Here is a 17,824-nt window from a genome sequence, read left to right as displayed (position 1 = left end):
TGGGAAGATTGTAGGGAATTACAACTTAAGTCAACTTAGGCCTTACAAAACACCTGTGGTGGATTAGAACACCAGATATGTATCATTATTACTTGTGTTATGCTAAAAACCATCGTATTGTTTATGTTGCTAATGAAATTATATATATATATCCTCGTAAGTTGATAGAGGTAATACATGTGTATAGGTACCTCATTGCTTCGATATGGTAATTTATTGTCGAAGAATTAGGGTGTTCGTCAGTTGATGATTTTATTCCAATTGATATTTTGTGCTTGGAGCATTATGTGTTGCCTGAGCGTTGGTTCGGTAGATTATCCTAGAGGGATATACCGAATATTATGTACTGTGTGTACAGTTACTGTGTTGAGACACAGTTATTACCACCCTATTAGTCGATTTCGACCATATTAGCAATGAATATACACGTGCGGTTTGAATAAAATTTGGCATATGATGTGTACAAACACTATGTGACATGTTTACAATGTGAAAATAAGGCAGCACACAACTCAATACTACATATCTATATAATGGCCTAAAGATTAGTTGACAAATTTTTACTAAATGAATACACTTGTTGGTATGAGTACTTACAGTTTATCCAGGCTACTGCCTTGCCCCTACCTATGCTTCTTCGTCATCTCGTAGATAAGAATTAACTTTAATTGGGTTCCCACAGGATACCCGAAACGATAAGTGGATATCAACTTCATCCACACTCTTATTATTAGGATGTGAAAACACTCCACTTTATTTGAGAAAGAAATGAAAGAGAAAGTATTTTAAAGATTGTCTTTAATGAACAGCTTTAAAACACAAACACTATACACTGGCACTCACTCAAGGATATTTATCTTGAAGTTATTGTCATTACTTCAGAGCTGAGTAGCATATAATGTCTCTTCTTGTAAATAAGTGTATCTATTGTGTAACATATGATGAGGGAAATATTCATATATGATGGATGAAAAGCATATTAAATATGTTATTGAAAGTCCAATATTATTGGCAAATCTCAATTTTGAAATTGAATGAGATTATTTACTAGGTGATGGTATTATGTTGATAATATCCATAAATAGTAAATCTATAAAATATATTATTTATTCATCACCTACAACAAAGGTAAACAATAACATGTTGTTGTTATTGAAAGTGTTATGCAAGGTTATTGTTGCAAATACTGTTTATTTATGCATTACATTATTATTATGTGTTCAATTAATGTTTATATTTATTATTAAGTTATGAATTATTAAGGTTATGAGTTTGAGGAATCTCGAGTCATTTAATTTATGTTAGATTAGGGGAGCAAGAGAAGAAATGGGGTTAATGATAGCATGAGGCACGATCACAGGACGCTGTATATTCATATCGCGCGAGTGATAAGAACTGTTTATAGGACGTGTGATTAACGTGTGTGTGTGTCTTCTGATTACCGACGAACTGAACGAGATTTGTTGCTGTCCCCTTCGACACCATCTGCAGCAGTAGATGCAGCAGCAGTACAATGCACATGTAGATTCATGTGTTGGACATTTGACTCAGCAGCTCGTACCGGCTGGTACGACCCCAACGAACACACCGCAGACCCGGTGTGTCCACATCAGCACGACACCACAGCATCCCTCGTGATGTCATTGGTGACATCAGATGATGCAATCATCGTTGGTCAGCACACTGGTCCAGCAGTCTTCACGACGTCGATCGCCTACAACAGTGTATTGTTGGCTGAACCGCAGTCGACCTCTCTGCTCAGCTGTCACTTACCATATATGGAGATTGGTGAGCCGTCTTCTACATCCTTGCTTCGCCTAATCAGGTAACTGAGACTCCACAGCAAGTAAACAGATCATGTTTACAAACAACAGTGCGACTTTCCAGCCTACGAAGTGTAGTGTCTGTTGACACGAGAATAACGTTTCTCAACCGTCAAAGCAGTATTGCAAACTTGTGAAGTAACCAGTTCCAGTTATTTGTTTTAACGATCTAAATTGAATTTAACTTTTTGGACAGTGAAATATAAATTTATATCGGGAGCGGCACTGTAATACTACGGTATTATCAGACTAACTGAAACTGTTTGTTATTGTTTTACGTTCGAGGTTAATACCGCTTCTGCGTCGTCATGACAACTGCTGATATAAATAATCGCGCGGCGTTTGGAACAGCTTCGACGAGCCTATGCTTGAGTAATAATGACATTTTATTGGCTTAGTTAAAAAGGACGCTAACGTGTCGCGGCCGTGATTGGCCCTTTTCAAGTAACAATTTAATTTCGGCAAGAGAGAAGAAAAAGAGTGTTAAATGACGCCATTTAGTGCGTGTTGAAGTGTATTCCCTCGGGGAATATTTGTACGTGGCGAGGCTAATTTCGGCGTTATTGTTGTGAAAATTACGTCAAAATACAGGGCAATAGTAAGCGACGCCCTGTAATTGAATGCAGAAGAATTGCATTCAATTTACGTGAGTGATGACGTATTTTCCGAACGACCTTAATCGTTCAGAGTTAAGGTATGGTCTGCATCATCGTTATATTGGAACGCTGACGTAATTTTTACCGTCAACGTATTTGAATAGTATTAGAATAAACTTTGAATTATCGTCAAATTAAGTGAATATTGACTTTCGGCAATTATCGGCAAAAATATTTAAAAATTCACAATCTACTCACACACAAGTTCAGAGGTCCAGAAGTTAGGGATTTCATGCTCGAGCAAGCCGGAGCAAACCCCAAGACTTTTGACTTTGTGAACACTTTCAGGAACTTAATTCATTTTATTTTATTTTATTCAAGAGTCAGGTTATCTACGACATCCCATATACTGTATTTAATATTTGTTTGTTTGTTTTAATTCCATGACTCGAGGTTTCTCATACTATGGTTAATGCAATAAAAATAATTATTGATAGTGTTATTTTGTTGTTACCTGTTGAATACCTCTGGCGTCCTATGGTTAGTTGCTGCGATAGCGTTCATGAGTAATTCTAAAAAGAAAATATTAATTTCTTCAAGTACACGTTTGTGTACAATGGAATAATTCACTGAATTGAATGCATCTACTTGTTCCTCGAAAAGATGTGACCACCAGGCCACATATTTATTTTATATTTTGGCTATTTTGATTTTTCTTAATTATTTATATTTTAAATAACCCCTTTTAATATTTTAAAAGTCAGTCGCAGTATTTTTAATTAGTAATTTTTGTGAATAGTTCTTTTATTTATTATTCATTTGTTTGGTTTGATTCAGTTTCTTTAATACTGTATATCGATTATTGGTTCTATGGTCGGCTAGTGGGCGCGGTATCGTCGCTTTGAAGTCTGACGTCACTAACGTCATAGTGCGGGTGTGAGAGTCAGCTGTTCGCCTCGAGGAGTGATGGACTGCGAGTCGCCGCCGACGGACGTGCGGGTGAACTCCGCCGCGGGCAGAGCTGTATAATGCTTCGACACAGCGCCAGGCAGTCCGTTCCTGGATTGGCATGGATGGGGCCGTACCTTGAGCTGGTACAAAAGGAAGTGCCTCGCAAGAGAATATTTCGATAAGGTAAAGAGGCGATACGTAGTATTGTTTGGATTTGGCACAAAAACATAACTGTGTCTATGCTATTAACAATTACGTTGAGCAAAGTTAAACAGTCCCGCAATTTCGTACGAAGTTTAAATTTACATCAAGAATCTTTAAAATTTGAACTTTGTCTTTGGAAATAAGTTTGTCAACGGACTGTGTCTCGGCCCCCTGCATATACTGTGGAGGCACACGGTGCTTTTGACTGGACAGTGTTATTTTGGTGAAGGTCAGGGACACAGCTGTTAGTCATATACGAGGAAGGCGAGAAATCGCGTATTTGCGTATGGCGACGATTAAATCCTGCCCCAGTAGGACACATAAACTTTATATATATGTAGGGATTTTATACAATTTATCTTTTAATATCATTAGGTGTTCTTATTATATTTTTATATCAATCAGCGCTGACTTATTATGTTTCAGTGTGGTTGTTTATACGGGCGTTTAAAAGGGTAAATTATGGTTATGCTCTTACTAAAATCCAGTAACTGCCATATATCTATACCTAACTGTACTACCATCTGAAGTATCATGATGAAGTATGATTCAGTAAAACTCTGCATATTTGTACTCTGCATTTTATCACTATTAGCCAAAGACTAGCCTATAATTTGTTTGATAATATTTTTTATTTTTGGCTCGACAACTTGGTTAAATAGAGTGGTTGATTTTTTTGAGCTCTTAAAATTTTTTTGGTATTTCATATTTTTAATTGTATTTACCCAGTGTGTGTCGGGGACGCAACCCCCCTTCCATGTTGGACGGAAGGCGGGTTACAATGATATGGTTTACCATACACGCAATCCAGCCACAAGTTATATTAAATTTTAAAGGCACCTACGTTGCTAGTTCATCAGTACGAGGATGTATAATTTTCTGCTTGATATTATCAAGAAAAGTACAAATGTATTTTTTCTCACTAAACGTATTTAGATAATAGTACTCTTTCAAAATTCCACGAAATGCATATTGTGCCAAGTGGAATCCATTATCAATTACCTGTAATGCACCGAGCACAGTCGTGTGTTTAGTGTTATGTTCAGAAGTTATCGCATCGGTTACGGCACATCTGTCTGTGTGTTTGTACGGATACAGGTCTCCAACCTAAACCGAACAGTTGAAATTTCGACAGGTAGTTCCACAATAGGCTCGTACTGCCCTTGTGTATGCATGGCCAGAAATGATTTTTTCAGTTGACTTTTCCACATATATGGTATTGAAAAGTTCAGTCGATCCACTACATTTCATAATGTAACCAATAGTTCCCATGAAGGATATCAGTAAATGAAATCCACCAAGCCTTATTACAACATTTGACAGAGCAGGATCATTGGAAAGGCTAGCAAGAATATCTCGTGCCTTGAGATATAGTGGTTGTTCAAATGTCACCAAACAGATTTCTTGGTTTAAGAACTTAAGTCTTCTCTACTCCGGTCAACAATGCATTATTAACGTAACATGTTCAACAAAACTTGAAATTGTGGAACTACCTTTCATGATTTCTTGGCAACTTTACAGTGTGTAAACGTGGCTAAATATTCGTTGAACGATAGACATTTATCGACAGTGAATTTTCTAAATAGTCATTTCAGAAGGTTCCTTTCAGATTTAACTTCGTCCTTCTTGACATCTACGCGCAACAAAGTTCTCTTCAACGCATCATACATTTTGGCAGTAGCGATGTATTTGTTATAAAAGAAGCGATTGGCTGTAACAATTTTGAGCATCGGGAATGCCGCCACAGAATAAAAGGGAGCGTGTACTTAGGTACACACGTTTGAAGTTATACTTCTATGGCATTACTAAAATATCAACCTGAAACATTTTAAACACATATTGTAATACGAAGTATATGTTTATATATTTATTTTTTGCTTAAACTTCTGAAATCAGTTTGTAAATACTTCCTACAAGCAAACTATAAACTTATTGAGCTGATTAAATATTTGAAATTTAACTTTAAAAATTTCATAGTTTTTTATTTTTGTTGTATATATGTCGGCTAACAATTTATTGTGTATTTACAGTATCATGAACACTGTGCTATCTTTACAATTAAATTTTAACTGAGGGTTGTCCAAATTATAATGCCAGGATTCCAAATTATGTTTTAAGTTATTCATTATTTATTTTTATGAATATAAGTTATAACATACAGTATTTAAGGAAACTTTTACTCCTTTAAAATTTTATTTTTTAATATTTATATATACGCGTGTAAATTTTGCGATGTTCACGAAAGCAATCACGAGGGTCCGCCATCATTTCCAGATTTCCGCGTCTTCCACAGAAGGCAACACCGTGTTTACACATTTCCGTTCCACTAGACTTGCTCTAAATTCACGGAATCACTCCTACCAAACGTAGTATACCGAGAGCTAAGATGTTACGTATTTAAAATTTAGGATACGAAATGGTTGAGAATGAACGATAATCGATAATTATCGACAAAGTTGATGGGAAAACCGCCCAGATCAATGTGACCAGACTGCAGCTCAGCAACTCGCTGTCCTGCACTCTGAAACCAGCAGCATGTGTCAAGTTCTACTGGTTGGGCTGGCCTTCGCGTCGCAAGGAGGACGCCTTTTTTTATCATTATGTTTATTTCCTTATTTTTGTTTTTGTGAGCCGGCCTTGCCTAGAGCATCCCGCCCGATGGTGGTGTTCCTTTTTTTGTGCGTGCGTTATGTGCAGCGTCGTCGGTCGAGAGGCATACCAGGCGCGGACGTCGGAGCGCTTGCGTGGAAACATCGGTCACTTGGGCCGGAATAGAAGCGCGTCAGAGCGTCTAAAGAATCTACCGTCAGGGAAGGAATGCGATTGTCATTTAACGCTACTAACAGTTGGTGAGCTTCGTGAACTGACCAGCGTTGGATGGCACGATTATTCTGTAGCACACGATTCAAATCCATGAAGAAAAAAAAATTGCTGCCTCATTGAATCCACGAAAAATCACGGAAAAATTTTATCTTTTGAATGTAATTTTGTGTGAAGCCTTGTCTTAGCAAAATTCAGAAAACATAGTTTGGAGAGAAAAATGAGTGCTTTTAGGAACACATTTTAAGTCTCGTTCAGACCATTTCTATTACAAGTCTAGATAATATTCACACCAGCCTAGTGATCTGTAACACGCAAAATTTTACTGTGGTGTGAGTAAACTTTTACAACCCTGTTTTAGTTGCCACCAATTTCAAACAAAGGACGTGTAATAAGATTAAATAAACTTTTGCTTGTTATGCCTCTTTTCTAATTGCCAGCGTGCTTAAGTATTTTATTCCCTATATACATAGGCGGAAATCTTTAAGTGTGTGTCTGAGAAAGAGGTTTTGGTGGAAATAGTTTGTTACATGATACTGCTGTAAGCCTTCATTTTACAGTGAGATGCTCGCTATTTTTTCGGGTTCGAGTCCCGGGTTAAGCTGGAGTCGCAATGCCACGACCAACACAACACGACAAATCCGATTAAACATCGTACAGTGTCCCAGCACGATAGAGTTAATAGCGTAGGGCCACAACACCACGACAACTATACCAAGACCAAATATAATTATAACTGTCGGCAAATCATCCCAAGAAAAATGCATCCATAAAGTTCAGTATAGAATGCACTAAAAACCGTGTAGGCCCTTTTATTAGGTACACGCTTTATATTAGCTTCACCTGTATGTTTGTTTATTTGTTTGTTTATATGTTTGTTTGTATGTTTGAACCGACTCCTTTGGGTGCGATTTTGACCATCTTTAAAAGGCCAGATTTCATTCAAACTTTGTAGATTTATCGAGGACCGATGTCAATACACTAATTTGATAAGATTATTCCATTAATCAATTTGCAAAATAAGATTTTTGTCAATTTATGTAATTGGTAAAATGAAACAAAGACGTATTTGTAAAGAAAACAATTTCGCTCATGTGCGAAATCTTTTATTTCAGTTTGTCTTTGGCGCGATATAAACAAAGCCTAATAAATATTGTGACATTTAATTAAATGAAAAGTGAGAGTGGGTTATGATTATTGTGAACAATATACTTTCTTGAAGAGAATATTATCTATATTTGTAAAAATATGAAGGAAAAAATCCTGAAATAAGGGCTTTAAAAGTTGTTTCTTTCGTTAAATAGAGAAATACAATTAGGTACGTCTTTGTTTAATTTTACCAATTAACCAAGAGTGAAACATTATTATAAAAAAAAACATTTTAAGCAAATATTTCACGAAACATGGAAAAACTGAAGTTTGATTTTGCTGTGAAACCAACAGCAGATGGGAAATCAAACACCATATGCATAACCTCAATAGCTACACCTGATGTGCAGATTTTTGAAATTACACTCGAACACCAACCTGCAAATCTACACCAAGCAGTTACAAATACTCCAAACTATGCCAAGGTCAGTAACTCATTAAATAAAAGACATCAAACACGGAAAATAAAAATAAGTTTGACAGATGATATATCAAAAACATATTTGGATAGAGAGCAAAACTTACAGTTTAAGGATTTTTACCTGGAAGAAATTGAGGAAATAATTTTAAAATAAGCTTAAAATAAATGAAAAATACTAGTTTTATTGTGAAAAAAGCGTGGGGCGCTTTGTATCATATTTATCGAACATCGAGCGCCCGATGGTAGAGCAGCCAACATGTCATCGGAAGGCTCTGTGTTCGAATCCCAGTCCGGTCTATCCGAATTTTTCTCACATATTGTATACACTCTCATTGAGCAGGTCCTTTCCTCATCCTTTCTCATTCCTTATCCTTCCCAAAATTCCTGTTACGTAAATGTGGAACGCTTCACGTAATAATTAATCCGTAATTCCCATCCTTTCCTGCTTCACAGCATTAATTTCGTACAGTATGTAAGACTGGTCGATATAACTTGTTCGTCAATAACCTTATACCATTAAGTCTCACTGTATATATTGATAACGTTAAAATTTTTGAATGGCTTCTAAAATCGAGATTTGACTATCAATACAGCTGTACACATTAATAATTTGTTAAATAATTACAGTTACTTATAGTTATCACGGAATTAATAGTATATTAGAACAAATAACAGTTTTAAAAAAAATTAAAAAACACGCTTTTATAAATAAACAAAACTAAAAATTAAAAAATAAATAATAGTTTAAAAAAAAACTAAAAAATACGCTTTTATAGAAAATCCAACTAAAAAAGAGAAAATAAATTTTAATAAATTTAATTTAAAAATAATGTAAAATAAAAAATGTATTTTATTTAAAAAAAAGCGTGGGGTGCTTTTTAAGATATTATCAAAATGATAATCCTTCTACTCATATCTGTCAGTAAAATAATTATAATTATTGACACCATGCACCCCACGTTTTTTTTAAATAAAATACATTTTCTATTTTACACTATTTAAAAAATTAAATTTATTAAAATTTATTTTCTATTTTTTAGTTGGATTTTCTATAAAAGCGTGTTTTTTAGTTTTTTTAACTATTATTTATTTCCTGTTTACAGTTGCAATGCATAAAAATATAACATTAAGTGGTCTATTGCACAACACAAAGTGAGATCAAGTTTAATTGAGAACTTTTGACTTGGAATAGGCTATTGTTATGACTACAATAATATTGCACTTAAATCAGTCTTTACTATCATAAACATACGTATTTACGATATATATAAAATTTTCCGTGCAATCTCACTAGTTTTGATATAAAGTACCTACGTAGGGGCCTACTTGAAGTTACTGAAAAAAAAAAAAAATTCTTCTTATGCTGGTTTTAGTTTCTGATAATTCAAATAATTTTTTAGCTTTAAAGGGAATAACAAAAGCTTCAATTACTTGAAGTTTGATATTTAATCAAAAGATTCTAGTTCGTAAACACCGTGATTAAAAAACTAGAGAAACGTTAAGCGCGCGACAGCAACAATTTAAAAGCCGTAGATACACATTTCCGTTCCATTCACGAAATTATTCCTACTAAATGCCGTGTGCTGAGAGTTATTCTACCTGTAGCTATGATTAAAATTAAAAATAAATAAATAAACAATTGAATGTCCATTACAAATGTGAAAGTGTACCCAAAAGAGAGAGAAAAAATTCTCGTTATTCAGCACAAGGATTTATCAAGTAGGTAAAAATGTTTTTAAGTTTATTTATGTCAAGTTTTCTTTACACAAAACGACGAAATTACAAATAGAATCTACTCCTTGCTTGCCGTCAGGGCGTGTATTTTGTGTTGACGTCACGGCGACCTTGTATTTCATTCGCTACTGAGCGTGTCGGGCCTGTCGTGTCGTGTTCGTCGTGGTATTGTGACTCCATCAGAAAAAAAAGTCTTACTTTGTCAAATCTCTGCCACAGTCAAATATAGACAAATTAATATTATATCGCATCCTTGTCATTCAGTTTTTAAAGTGAAGATGAATTTGTTTTATTTGCGGGTTATAGCCGCGTCGAAGACGAAGATTTAACCAAAGTTTCGGTCAAACTTGCAGACGCCATTTTCAGGATAGCAGTTAAGTACCTAGTGTATTATAGATCCACCAGCGCCAAGCTTCAGGCTGAAGATTGAGGATGTGTTCAATGACTGACATCTCTGACGTCACGGCGGCCATTTTCGGTGTCAAATTTTCTCAAAATTCCTCAAAAATGACTTAAAATGACTCAAAATTGTAAAACTTTCTCTATTTCGGAGGAAAAATTCCCGTTTTTAGGGAAAATTTCCCGTTTTAGTCCTCAAAAATGCCAACGACTTCAAAATTCCTCAAAGTGACTTATATTCCCCAACGTCAAGCCACTCTAAGCCCGCCGATTTCATGACCTTGACAATTAAAGATGTAATGACCGCCATAATAAATTGTCGCGTAACTGTTGCAATTTTCTTTATGACGACCATCTTGAAAATTCGTATTTTTTATGCTAGAATTTGGGGAAAAAAATAAAATTCATAAAAAATTAATTTATGAAATAAAAAAATATATTATTAAAAAACAATCTTCGGTGATTTTGTTTCGGTCACCATCTTGGATTCAATAAATGCTGCATGTTTCTTCACGCCCACCATCTTGGATGTGTATGTCATCATCGTGGTGCGTTTGGTTACGGCCGCCATATTGGATTCTAGATCGTTGCACTTTTCATTACGGCCGCAAAATTCAAAATCGGATAGAAAATAGGAAAAAAATTTTAAATTTATAAAAGATAATAAACATTTAAATAAAAACACTCCGTCATCTTAGATTATGTCGTCACGGCCAACTTCTTGAAAATCCGTAATTATTGTCAGGTTTTTAATGGGAAAGATTTTTAATTTATTAACAAATTAAATTAATCAAATTAAATAAATTATTATTAAAAACACTTTCATCATGGAGTCCTTGGTTCGAAACTGGCAAAGGACAAAAATAAAAATTAATGACTACAGAGCCTTCCTTCACGGAATACATCGACATATTGAAACCCCACCATTAATTCCACGGTATATATCGACAGCTAGTATGATGTCATGTCCGCCATCTAGTTTCCATCGGCTTGAAGCAACCATCTTATTTTCGTCTGCTAGATTGCACTGTCGCCATGTTAGTTTAATTTTTACTCGCTAGATTGTAGTAATCATTTATTATTACTGTGGCACCCGCCATCTTGAAACTTGGTCGACATCTTAAGAATTCGTATGTATTTTGGTATAAATTCGGGAAATATTCCAAAATTCATTTACAAAATCACTTAATAATTTACTAATTTATTCGATCAGTTCCTGTTCTTTGGCAGAACCCTGGGCGATGCAAAAAATTTAATTTTATGTAAAAAATAAAATTTTCAATAAAATATGGTGTAAAGTCCTCAAAGGAGCTTAATTTTCTACCCAACCAGCCCTTCAGTAAGCCGATATGACCACCATTTCAAAAATTCCTAATAATTAACCCAGAAATTTAGGAAAAAGTTTAAAATTCAAAAAAAAATCGCTTATTAATTTAATTATTGAAACAATGGATTCCAGTCCATGGTTCGAACTATGGTCAATGCAAAAAAAAAACAACTAATAATTTGAGGTATAAACTCTTATTAAATAAAAAATAGTAAAACGTCCTAAAAGAGGGTTAAGTTCATCATATACCAGTCTCCAGTAAACCGATATGGCCACCATCTTGGAAATTTGTATATATTGACCTAGAAAATCGAAAAATTTCTAAAATTCATCAGTGTGTGCCGTCTGTTCTTTTGTTGAATGTGTGTCGTTTCGTTAAATGTGCGTAGTCATATCTCTTGGTATTGATAAAATATTTTTCAGTTATTTTTGGTCCTTTAGTAAGCTTACAATATGGTCCGTGTTCCAAATACTTTAATTGATTTTTCGATACTTTAGGTCTGTTGTAGCTATCGACGAATAAGGACTTGTGGTTCTTAAATGTCTAGCCTATACGTCTGACACTGTTAATGACTTGGTCTCTTGGTCCGAAGACGCTTGGCCTTTATGCGTAGAATTGTCCATGAATTGGTCAGAATGTATTCTAAGTAGTACCGAAAAACTAGACTTTCATGTAAGGCGTAGCGACACCAATTTAATTCGTCGGACAGTTATTTTGTATAGAGTTGTTTTTCTTAGAGTGAATGGTTTATAAACTCCCAGAAAGGTAATGGGAAACAGAATATAAAATTTTAATTATGTTTAAGTTATCCTTATCAGAGGCCGAATATCAAACCAAAGACGGAAATCTGTAGCGGCAAACATTATTTTAATAAGTGAATTTTTGATAAATTTCGGAAATTATCCCGATTTCCTTGTTCAATAAATTAAGATTTCCAAGATGGCGGCCATATCTGCTTGCTGGAGACTGGAATATAAGGAACTTAAGCCTCGTTTGGGACATTTCACCATTTCTATTTAATCAGTTTAATGGTTGCTTCAAGCAAATGGAAACTAGGTAGCGGACATGACGTCATACTAGTTGTCGATATATACCTTGGCATTAATGGTGGGATTTCAGTATGTCGATGTCTTCCATGGAGGAAGGATATTTTTGTCATTCGTCATATTCGAACCAAGGACTCCATTATGAAAGTGCTTTTTTTTAAATAATATTTTATTTAGTTTAATGAATTAATTTTTTTATAAATTTAAATTCTTTCCCCATTAAAATCTGATAATAATTTCGGATTTTCAAGACGGTGGCCGTGACGGCATAGTCCAAGATGGCGAAGTGTTTTTTTTAAATGTTTACTTTTATTTTAATTTTTTAAAACATGGCGATTATCTAGCCGATTTTGAAGATTGCTGCATTAACGAAAAGTGCAACGATTTAAAATCCAATATGGTGGCCTAACTAAACGCGCAACGATGATGACATACACATCCAAGATAATGGGTGTAAAGAAACATGCAGCAATTCTAGAATCAAAGATGGTGACAGTAACCAAATGTGCTACGGTGTTTCTAAATAGTAACCTATAGGCCTATATATTTTTAATTCGATTATTTAAAAAATTTTCCCAAATTCTAGCATAAAAAATACGAATTTTCAAGATGGTGGTGGTAACGAAAATTGCAACTGTTACGTAACAATACAATATGGTGGTCATGCCATCCTAATTGTCAAGGTCATGAGCTCAGCGGTTTAGAGCGGCTTGACGCTGGGGCATTAAAGCCACTTTGTGAAATTTTGAAGCCGTTGACATTTATGAGGACTAAAACCAGAATTTTTCTCTCAAAACGGGAATTTTACCCTCGAAATAGATAAAATTTTACGCATTTTAAGTCATTTTTGAGGAATTTTGAGGAAATTTGACGTCAGAGAGGTTGGTCATTGAACCGATTATCAATCCTCAGCCTGAAGCCTGGCCCCGGAGGAATTATTATACAGTACACATCCACATTCAGTAGGTAACCGCCTCCCTGTACACGGCGATTGTATTGTCGGCTAAAACGTAGATGAACGATTCTCCTTCGACACAGCTAGAATACCATGAGCAAAACAACTCCAGGAAACGGAGTCGAAAGCCTGATATCCTTATTAAAAGTGGAGATGGTTGGCTCACTGGTTCTTAAATATTACTAACGAGACAAACGTGGAAAAAAAAAAATATAATGTGAGTGAGTCCTTCAGTACTCGTTGGAGATGCGTAACACCTAAACTCGGTAACGAGCAAATTCACGAATTCTCATGTTGCAAATACACTTATAATACGAAAATCGGACACAATATTTAATGCAGAATTCTTTAAAATAATGCAAAGCGTGAAAAATAAACGAAAATTATGTTTTCAACTAAATTTCTTGACGCAAAACACTTGTAGATTCTGCACCTGCCGCTATAATTTATAATTCGCTATCGGAGCAGCTACGTCGACTATCGAATATTTCGAATTGTAGAGTAAAAGGTTAAACTATATAATGAAACGGCTCCGATAAAAGCGGAAAAGACTGGAAAATCCACTAAACCCCGGATTTGGAATCAATTTTCAATAAGGCATTTCTTTAAAAACCTGCCCATATTATTAAAATGCATCAAACAGTACTTTAAAGTAACCCTTTGGCTATGAGAGGTTTGGTTTGCACCATGCATCGTAGATAGCAGCACAGTAGATACACATTTACGTTCCATTCACGAAATTATTCCTATCAAATGCCGAGAGCTAAGATGTTAACACATCAAGAAATGTGTGCTAAGTGGTTAGATTCCCGTCCAGATTTGGGGATTTTTTGCCTGTAAAATTTTTCTTACCTGAGTTTAGGACACGATGTCATGTTGCCATTTCACCTTTACACTGCGGAAGGCACTGGTGAGACTGCAGAATCACCCTTCGATGACAGCACCAGATGTGTCTTGGCTTTCCCACCCCAGCGTTACTAACTGTGGTCACTGGGCTCATTGTATGTTATTGTGTGACATTTTAGAGACTTTGGATGGACGGAACATAATTGCACTTGGGATACCAGGAAATCAAACCACAAAGCTAGTTGAAACTCCTTTTATAACCAAGGCCGCCCACTGAAGGGATTTATGGTGCAAATCGCGCCATTGAGAGAAATTATTTTTGTGGGGTGGGGGGAGGGAATTAAAAAAATTGGAGGGGATTAGAAGAAATATATAAAAACAAAATCAAAAAGTTTATTTTTTATTTTTGCCCCTAAAGTTCAATAGTTCGCTTAATATTTTTGTGTTATAATTTCTTTTTAATAAAATACGATTTTCATCAACTATTTTTCAAAACGGTCCTGGGCTAAAAGCCCGGGACATATTGATGGGACACTATGAAGTTCAAAGTCCTAAACAAATAATTAAAAAATGTTTTTTTGGGGGGGGCGGGGGACAGAACTATTGTTGGTTTAAGTGGGGAGGGTGCGATACCATCATTGGGGGGATGGAAACCACCATTACAAAAGCAGGCCGAAATAAGTAATTTTTCGTAGCTTCAAGTGGGGTCAATGGGGGAAGACTAGCGGATGAATGCGGGCTCTTGCACTCGGAACTCGACCTAACTGGCCGTCAAGAGAGGGGAGGAACTTCCTTCAGGCGCCATCACGTTTCTGGTAAGGATTCGGTCGGACACATATAGGGAGAAGAAGGTGTAGAGGAAGTGGAAAAAAAAAAAAAAAAAATAGCTTCAATTTGTTCAGTAACTGAGGCTTTATACTTTTATAGAAGTAAAAATTATTTTAAACGGTACGGTAATTATGCTATTATTCAATAGAGTAACGAAAAATGAAACACTCAAGAGTGGAGCACTTGATGACTTGGTAGAAGAGGAATAAAAAAACATGTGTGCAAGTTTTCCAGTACTCGCCAAAAATGCGTAAAATTTAACTTCGGTAACGAGCAAATTAATGTGATCTCACCATGCGAATTCACTTAGCCTATAATACTAAACTCATACATGAAATTTAACGTAGAATTATTTGTAATAATCCCGAGCGTGATAAACATACGCAAATTGAGTTTTCAACTACGTTTCGTGACGAAAATCACACGCAGTTTCCGCACCCGCCACTAGACTTCGCTACGTTGATTATAAAATCATTCGATTTGCAGAGTGGAAAGTTAAATTGCATAAATGAACATCTCTAAACACTGGCTTTTAAATTTATTTTGGAAAATAAATTTTAATATTAATACTACACATATTGTTGAAATTCATTAAAAGGTTAATAATATAAAGTTTCCAATTGACTGTGCCACAGATGGTGGTACAGTATTTCCATTTCATGCAAATTCCGTTTCTTTCACAAAACTACTCCTACCAAATGCCGTATGCCGAGAGCTAAGATGTAAAACACCAATAAATAAAATAAAGATAGTCATCTATAAGACGTATTGTCGATTTTTCTTAGCCATTTTTGTTACAATTGTAAACATTATTGCTTGTTTTATAGTTAAAAATATTAATTAAATTTTGTTTCATCCTTAAAGTGGAAATTAAGGGTTAAATTCAACTTCTAATGCGAGTGGCGGACACTTATCTGTTTTATTATTATAATAATTTTATTAATTTAGTAACAGCCACGAGAGCGTGTATTTTTTCAGGAACAGTGAAACAAAAGATGATATTTGGGGAAAAATAAAATTGCATAATTGCTTAAAATTAAAAACCTGTTAATATTTTATTAAAATAATATATATTTTAAAAAACTTTTTTTATTATGCTTAGGTCTACATAAGATATGAGAAAGTTTACAGCACTTAAAAAAAGTTTGATAAAAATATATAACTTGCTTTTAAAAGTATTTTTAATTATAGTTATTTTGCACCGTCACTGCAACATACGAATAATTATCGAGATCCCGACACGAAAATGACATTTGCTACATATCTTTGGAAACTATAATTATTCCAAAATCACGCGATTTTAAGAATCTGTTAAAAGTGAATTTAAGTTTAAGTCGTTTTGAATAATGCTTAACAAGTACTTGCATAATGTAAGTTATATAAAGAAATTAATAGTTATCTACAAAAAATTTAATAAATGGACAATTGGTAAATTATTTTAAGCTCTTTTAAATGTTTCTATGGAGTCTTAAAGGTTGTTTGTATTTTTATTTAAATAACAATTACATTAGTTTCCTTTCAATAATTAAAAGTTATTTTATTTAAGTAGGCCTAAATCATTATTATTCCAAACCTGTATAAACACTATATTTGTATTGTTAATTTGCATGCGTATACTTCTAATGCTATAAAATCATTGCCTTTAATAAAGGAAAATACTGGAATTGAATGTGCCCAAGAAAATATTTATTTTAATAACTAAATCCGTAATTTTATATTTGAAAACGTTTATAACCTATTTAAATATAAAAGAACATTAATTTTTTTCAACTTTAACGATAATGCAGGCTGCATCAAATTCCATTGAACAACTTGCGTTAATTACTTTGCGTACTGTTATCTGACTGTTTTTATTATACGTACAATACAATTACTTATTTGTGGCGTTAACTTCAGAGTTTGATAGTTTTTATTCGTTAGTTTGACATGTCCGAGGCATTGCTACGAGCGTCAACTTAGGTGATTAACTCCAAATAATTATTTTTTTTTGCCAGGGATAATTATTTGGACGGTGATGAGCAATAGTTACCCAAGCGCCGAAAAATTAAAAAAAAAAAAGCACTTTAAGGATGAAACAAAATATTCAATAATTCACTTGAACGATAAAACAAACAACGTTTACAATTGTAACAAACATTGCGGCGAAAAATCGACAACGGGTATCTCCTTTTGCTCTTATGGCACTTGGATCAGTTTTGATAATTACCTTCCTATTCTTACTCCCTTGTTCAAATCGCCTGCGCGCAGTTCCAAAGAGCCGTCTTCAGCGATGTCCCTCGAGGGAGCGAGGCACACACAGCGTCCTGTGGCTACCACACATGTCACGAACCAAACAAGTGGCACTGATAAAAGTTCACCAGCTATCGTTGTCCTTCTCTCTCTCTCATCGCTGTTCGCCAGATGCCGCCACGGATCTGACTCCACGTCCCCTCCTTCTCGTCAACCTCCACAATTCCCCCCCCTCCTTCCCATACCCACTAACACAACCCCCACCAACACCACTCTTCCCCTCCAAGGGTCGGAGAACCTATTCAGTATTCAGTTCCTCTCAGTGTTTTAATTCGATGAAGGACGTGCTTCCGTTAGGCCCTCGTGGCACAAGGGAGTCGAGTCGACCCACGACAGTTGACACTGCTACCATAGTACCGATGACATTACCCTGGCCTACCAGACATCCAGATCTGGTCTGCGAATTATTAATCACTTTTTTTTAAAGCCTTCGCT

General features: G+C 35.1%; 1 protein-coding gene across 2 annotated transcripts in view; it reads right to left on the bottom strand.

Moving 5' to 3' along the window:
* LOC134535565 (uncharacterized) overlaps positions 1-17,500 on the bottom strand; it is a 73,790-nt gene extending 56,290 nt beyond the window's left edge. For both annotated transcript variants that reach the window (XM_063374750.1, XM_063374749.1), the window contains exon 1: positions 17,307-17,500. The gene's annotated coding sequence lies outside the window, so the exon portion shown is untranslated. The remainder of the gene's footprint in view (positions 1-17,306) is intronic.
* Positions 17,501-17,824: the final 324 nt, after the last annotated feature.

This window comes from Bacillus rossius, chromosome 8 (assembly GCF_032445375.1).
Source record: "Bacillus rossius redtenbacheri isolate Brsri chromosome 8, Brsri_v3, whole genome shotgun sequence".
NCBI lineage: Eukaryota > Metazoa > Arthropoda > Insecta > Phasmatodea > Bacillidae > Bacillus > Bacillus rossius.
This window is presented reverse-complemented; position numbering and strand designations above follow the sequence as displayed.